Source organism: Danio rerio, chromosome 24, assembly GCF_052040795.2.
Source record: "Danio rerio strain M-AB ecotype USA chromosome 24, GRCz13ab, whole genome shotgun sequence".
Taxonomy (NCBI): Eukaryota; Metazoa; Chordata; class Actinopteri; order Cypriniformes; family Danionidae; genus Danio; species Danio rerio.
The window spans coordinates 9,285,818-9,293,466 of NC_141044.1; positions in this window are offsets into that span (position 1 = coordinate 9,285,818).

The following is a 7,649-nucleotide window of genomic DNA, read 5'->3' on the forward strand; positions in this document are numbered from 1 at the left end:
CCACACCTATCCACTCTTCTTTTTTCAACACTGCACCTGAATAAGCACTTTTCTCTTTTGGCTCTTTTTGTAAATTGCATCTTTGCAATCTTGTTTATTGTTACTTCAGTTTCAGCTTTTATCTGGCTTTTAGTGACTTCACTCGCTCTACAGATAATAATGGCTTTGTTCAGATCTAGATACTGTTCTGCATTATACTGTAATTCTGTTGTTTTACACTCCTGGCCATATACCCTTAAGTGTAATTGTATTGTTTACAATATTTTTACTCATATTTTTTAATTATTTTATATGTGTAATTTCTTCAACTTTTTGTAATAATATTATACGTTAGGCACCTGGGGCATGAGAGTAACGCAGTTTAGATTCTCTGTATGTCCTGTACATGTGGTTGAATTGACAATAAAGCTGACTTTGACTTGACTTAGTCATGACAGAGGCTTGGGAGGACGAGCATTCATGTAGTAAAAATGAACTGAGGTGGCAAAGGCCGTTTGTGGTCACAACGAGTTGGGTATCTTGATTCGGAAGTGATCCTGAGCTGTTTCTATATCAGCAGTTTTCAATCCTGGTCCTGGGCACACAGACCCAGCACCCTGCATGTCATTGTTTTTCAACAAACGGCTACGTGGCGTAACAGCTGAGAGGCTAAACCAGAGACATGATTTGTGACGCAAACATTGTTAGGGATTTCATTGTGTCTTGATGAATTTCTGATGAATGTATTACTCTCATTTATATGCTTATTTGAGTGATTTCAGTATTATTATCTATTATAGTATTATCCATACCTGTGGCATTATTATCAGGTATATGTGCTTTGGTAAATAAAGTCATTCTGTGTAAATGCAGTCAGAGATGAGAAGATAAATTAGAAGAGCAGCATTAATGTCACAATGAGGGTTGATTTATGGAAGCAAAGCCATAAGGGCACCTGCGTTCTGTTCTGTAACTCATGATAAAGCACACCTGCACGTGTGCCCACACTCTTGTACTGACATCTAAAGAATTATGAGCACTTATGAACTTCAGCTGAACTTACAGTTGACAGTTCAGTGGACAGTGCCATAGCCATATCACCAGTGGACAGTGCCACAGCCATATCACCCTGCAGCCCAAGACCGGTTACTCACTGAAGCTAAGCAGGGCTGAGCCTGGTTAGTACCTGGATGGGAGACCACTAGGGAACACTAGGTTGCTGTTGGAAGTGGTGTTAGTGAGGCCAGCAGGGGGCGCTCAACCCGTGGTCTGTGTGAGTCCTAATGCCCCAGTAAAAGTGAAGGGGACACTATACTGTCAGTGAGCGCCGTCTTTCGGATGAGACGTTAAACCGAGGTCCTGACTCTCTGCGGTCATTAAAAATCCCATGGCACTTCTCGTGAAAGAGCAGGGGTGTAACCCCGGTGTCCTGGCCAAAGTCCCTCTATCGGCCCTTACGATCATGGCCTCCCAATCATCCCCTTCCACCGAATTGGCTCGATCACTGTCTCTCCACTCCACCTATAGCTGGTGTGTGGTGAGCGCACTGGCGCCGTTGTCCTGTGGCTGCCGTCGCATCATCCAAGTGGATGCTGCACACTGGTGGTAGTGTGGAGAGACCCCCCTCATGATTGTGAAGCGCTTTGGGTGTATGGCCATACACAATAAATGCGCTATATAAATACACATTACATTACATTTTTACATTACAGTGAACAAGATATATTGTTGAGCATTGTTTTTTGGCTGAGTCATCACTTTTGAAACAGGAAGGAAAGACCTTAACTGGACATGGGTAAGACCCCTGAAAGACCCTGAGATTTCATTGGTGGCGGGCACCTGAGAGATTTAAGACCCCATTAGCGGAGAAGCTGATGGAGGTGTGTAATGTGTGAATTTGGGTGGAGTATTAAGACACAGAAATGTATTTAAACTGTGTGCAAGCCTATGTTCAGCAGACACTCGAACGACCTGTCTCTGTTGTTACTAATGCAGTAACAATAAACTGCTTCGTCTAAAGACTTCGGAGATCTCAGACTTTGTCATTTTTTGGAAAGTTTGACTTAGAGACTTCGAATATTTTTGCCGACCAGAATCTTTTTTCCACAACAACATCAAATGTAAACAAGGCAAGAAGTCGTTCCAATGTCTTCACTCGTTTATTTTCCAATATAAAACATACCTTGATATTTTGACAGTGTAGAATTTGATTTGGGCTAAAGTTTGAGCTTAAGTTTGGTTTTGTTTGGTCAACAAAGAGTATCCCGATCACCCCCTCTCTCTCCTTCCTAAGTTGGGAATGAATAGGTGCCACCTATAAGCGCACTACGTAACCCCGGTGACCCTCCACCACAATCACGTGACAGGTTAACCATTTCATGTCTACTACACTGATTAATGAATTTAATAGTTTTCTTCAGCATACAACATGTAAAGAGCCATAACTAGACAGTAGATCGCACCACAGCATAGGATGTGCGCGACGTATCTGAAGAGGGGGGAGGGATGCAGGATGTATTTGAGGACTGGGCGGGAGACGTGCGATTTCCGGGAGATTATCATTCATTTGCTGGCATCCGGGTAGTCTCTATGCATTTGCGGGAGACTCCCGGAACTTTCGAGAGACTTGGGATGTCTGCATCTGTATATATTTTAGCTGCAGTGACGTAAGCGCAGAACAGAAATGACATGCAGTTGTGTTTACAAGATATTACATACGGCTATTTAACTTGTATATTAAAAAAAGTTGTGATCTGGCGCTAAATAGATAATAGGGTATATGCCAAGCTAGTGCAGTTCCCATGCTGATACAATTCCGATGACCTGTTATTGTGAACTTTTTACCATTTTTACGGTTCCTTATACAGCATCGATGTTGTAATGTCATTAAAATACATTCTGTTAAATAAACTTTAGGATTTATTTAGTTGCTCAAGCGTAAAACGAGACAAAAAGCTGTTTACTCACACGCGCCCGTCAGAATCGGCAGGCTAACGCAGAAGCTCCATTGAATATACTAGGGTAAAATAAATGCTCATTTTATAAAGATATGGTGGGGAAATGTAATTTAATGCAGTGCTTATTGTACAATCTGAGACCCACTTTAAATCGGATATCACTCAGTTAGTGGAGATCGCTGATTTTTAAAGAAAACAGACCTTAAACGCACCGGATTTTGCATTGGCATTCAATTCGTTCGGAAGCTTTAACCCAGGTTACTGGCAAATTAAAAGTCCTATTAACATGCTTCGGCATATACCCCATACAAGTAATGTGACTTCAAGGGGGGCGGATACAGCCGTTGGGAGGGCGGGGCCACCCCCCTTAAATAATGGTAGGGGAAACACCCTGTGTTTCACACTTTGTGACACACTTTGCATGTTTGACCATACACTGGAAACTTCTTTGGCAAGCGGCTGTACCCACACCTATCCACTCTTCTTTTTTCAACACTGCACCTGAATAAGCACTTTTCTCTTTTGGCTCTTTTTGTAAATTGCATCTTTGCAATCTTGTAACTACGTAACCCCGGTGACCCTCCACCACAATCACGTGACAGGTTAACCATTTCATGTCTACTACACTGATTAATGAATTTAATAGTTTTCTTCAGCATACAACATGTAAAGAGTGGTGGGTCTCCAGCACCATGATAGCACATGTACATATACATTTGATATTGCACATGCATGAATACATATGTTGAATTGAATTGAATTGAATTGAATTTTATTTGACAGATTTTAGACAAACTGTACAAAAAGTATTCCATACACTTTGTTAAAAAAAACTGTCGAGGATAAAAACACAATAAAGCCCTGGGCTTATTTCCATTGTGGTCCTCTGTTAAATAAAAACAATGTATGGCTTCAAAATACTAATGAAGAATAAAACAAACAGACGCCACAGCGGTACAAACAGCCAACCTATCCAGCACAATGTCCCTCCAGCCGCCAACCTATTCACACTCAAGTAACATATAATTTAAAAGATCCTCGTCCACCATGCAAACTAGTTATCCTCATCAAACAACCATCTTTTAATAGCTTTTTTGAACAACCTTAAATCTTTTATTTTCTTGATTGATTTTGGTAGTTTGTTCCACATGATTGCACTTGTATATAAAAACATATTTTTCCCCACTAAACTTCTAAATTTAAATAAACAAATATTAAAATCCCAACTCCTAGTACTGTATGAATGCTGTTGCCTCACCATTTGAAAACAGTTCATCAAATAGCTAGGAACCACATAATTAAACATTTTACGTATATCCCAGTTTTAAAAAACACACTCTATTACTAACAGTTAACATACCTAATTTATTAAAAGACTCTTTGTGCAAATGTGCTCTAGGATGCATTTTTAAAATTATTCGTACTAATTTATTTTGTGCCTTTTGCAATTTCTCCTTCAAATTTTGTGAGCAGCTACTGTACCAAAATGACGTAGCATAATCAAAATGGGGTTGAATTAAAGCTCCTGCCAACAATTGTAAAGAATGAACATCCAAAAGATCAGATTGCCTTGCTAAAAACCTAATTTTTCCACAAATCTTCGTAATAATTTTTTTGCCATAGCATCTCCTGATAATTTATTATCTATTAAGCAACCCAAATAGTTTATCACATTTTTTGACTGAATTTTCCAATCATTAATCTTAACTACAAAATTATCATCTTTTTTTAATTTCACTCTTGAAGCAAATAAAATAGCCTCTGTTTTACCCATGTGTAAAGAAAGTTTGTTGTCTAAAAACCAGTTGTAAACACTTTTTAACTGTGAACTCATAATTTCTTCCAGGGCCCTTTTGTCATGATGAGATACTAAAATTGCGGCATCATCAGCATAAAGATAGAGCTCCTCTGAACACGCTATTTTTAAATCATTAATATATAAAAGAAAGAATAATGGACCTAAAATACTTCCTTGAGGTACTCCTGAGTTGATTGATAAGGGAGCAGATAATATACCCTTTATATCGACTCTCTGGTTTCTATCATGCAGATATGACTGAATCCACTTTAAAGACACTTTATCAAATCCAATTGCCTTTAATTTACATAGTAAAATTTGATGGTCTACAGTGTCAAAAGCCTTCTGAAGGTCCTGGCCTCTACTGTTCCCAGTACTGGGTAGCAGCTGGAAGGGCTTTCGCTGTGTCATATGCTAGATAAGTTGGCGGATATTCTGCTATGGCTAACCCTGATGAATAAATGGAATAAGCTGAAAGAAAAGGAATGAATGAATATATGCATTTGAAAAAAGTGAAAATGTTTATCATCATCAATGTATATTTTATACGGATATGTAACTAAATTCTTTCCTTCTCACTATACAGTAAAACAACACACACAAATTTCCCAGATTTCTTGTGCAAACAGCAGAATTACATAAAGAATAGCGCAGACATGTTAAAAAGTTTAAGCTCTCCAGCTTCTCTCTTTCATTGGTGATTGACAGGTGGCAGAACAGCAGATTAAAATGACCTCAAGTGGACAGCCAGATGAATGGATTCATCATCTTTTGGTCACACCGTTAAAGCAATTACAGACATAATGAGGAGGATAAAGTGCACTCATACACACATTTGCCAGTGCCACAACGGTTGTCTCTGTGGAGAACAGACCAAGGAGAAGATCTGTGATTGAGCTGCTGCCTCTCATTAGCAGGGTGGCCGATCAACTGTCAGTCCTAATATTTAATATGCTCCATGTCAAACCAGTGCTATTAGACATTATAAAGTCCCTCTTAATTTTTCTGTTTACTGCATTGCTCAAGGACATTGTTCTTGCCTTTCTTTAAAAGAACATGCACTTTTAAATCACTTATTGGATGATTAACCAAATTTTAGGAGTTTTAGCAGTTGGTTGAATAAACTACTGTATAAAAAGGAACAATTACACTTAATGGAGGGGACAGACTAAAACTGTTTTTAGTTTAGCACAGCATCAAATGACAAAATATGAGAATATTTGCACCATTGCTTGAGTTTAAATAATAAATAAATATTGTTATATTATCTACTTTTTTCTGAATGTGCATATTTGTTTTAAATTAGAGGTTTCATTTCTGGTTTGGTGTTGGTTTTTCTGCTGTGGCAACCTCTGAAATAGATAAGTTGAAGGACAATTAATGAACTAGAACCTAAAGTTCATTGATAAACTTTGGCGTTGGCTTGAGAAAGTCAAACGTTTATGGCATTGTTAGGTGGTTGCTAAGCAGTTGCTAAATGGCAATGCTCGTGTACATGTTTGATCAAATGCTAATACTTAGTAGGCATTTCTAGCATATGTTATTGCATTTTGATAATCATTCATAGCATGTAGCTAATCGTTATTAGCACTTCCATTATCATTGTTACCATGCATAGTACACAGGAAGTCCCATTTGCTAGCATGAGTCAAACAAGCCAATGCCCAGGTCCCTACGATGTTCTGATGTAGAGATATTGCTATTTTTACGTAAATGGTTGCTAGGTTATACTGTTTTATTGCTATGGGGACATTTGACAGGTTAGTGATGATACATCAAAGCTTCTTGGCAATATGAGTGATCTAAATCAACCCCGATGTTTCTATGACAGTCTTTATGAGTGTCAAAAACTGGACTTGAACATTTTGTATTCCTGGTGTTGGGTTGCGGCTGGAAGGGCATTCGCTGTGTAAAACAAATGCTGGATAAGTTGACAGTTCATTCCGTTGTGGTGACCCCTAATAATGGGACTAAGGGAATGAATATTATGTAAAAATGGCTTGCCGTATTTTTTGGAAAATACAATGCTTATTAAGTGTGAAGGTGATACATGCAAAAATGGCTTGCCATATCAGTAAAAAATATGGAGTTTAAGTCAAAAATGGCTTGCCATATTTTGAGAAAAATAATGCTTAAAAATTATTTATTGGAAAACTATAAGTCTGATAAACCTTAAAGATATAGCAACAAAACCTACCGCATCTTAATACAGCTTTTGGCTAAATTTGGGGCTTGTATAATTTTTTTATATGCCCGGATTATAAAAATTTAATTTTTAACATTTTTTATAAAAAAAAGTATAAATCTTACAGGCATGAGGAGATATAGCAACAATCTTGAATGCAGAAGGCACATTTTGACCAAATTTGGGCCTTGTGGCATGAACGGCCTAGGAGGAGATACGTTTGTTTTCAAGGACAGAGTAGTATAACAGTATGTTGGCTTTCTCAAGCCAACATAATTAATTTCTAGTTTGGGGAATTTCATTCAAAAGAACTTCACACTTAGCTGATGATTGTTTATAAAGCTTGTTTGGCACGCTGTCACGGGAGAGAGCTCTGAGCTCATAAGATCCTCGAGCCCGGGGCTCCTTCATATTTGCAAGGCAAGAGGGGACTTTGAGCTCAGGTAGATCTCGAGAACTCCCCTGCTGTAGTAGCTAATGAACAGATAGTGATTGCTAAGAGATAACTATTTACTAGGAGCATGTCTATGGTGACGATTTGGATTAGTTAATTATCTTAAGTTGCATGTTTAAGGATGGTGGGAGGAAACTGGGGAACCCGGAGGAAACCCATGTGAGCACAGGGAGAACATTTAAACTCCGCACAGAAACGTCAGCTGGCTTGGTAAGGACTAGAACCAGTGACGTTCTTGCTGTGAGGCAAATGTTCTAACCACCGTGCCACCCATCT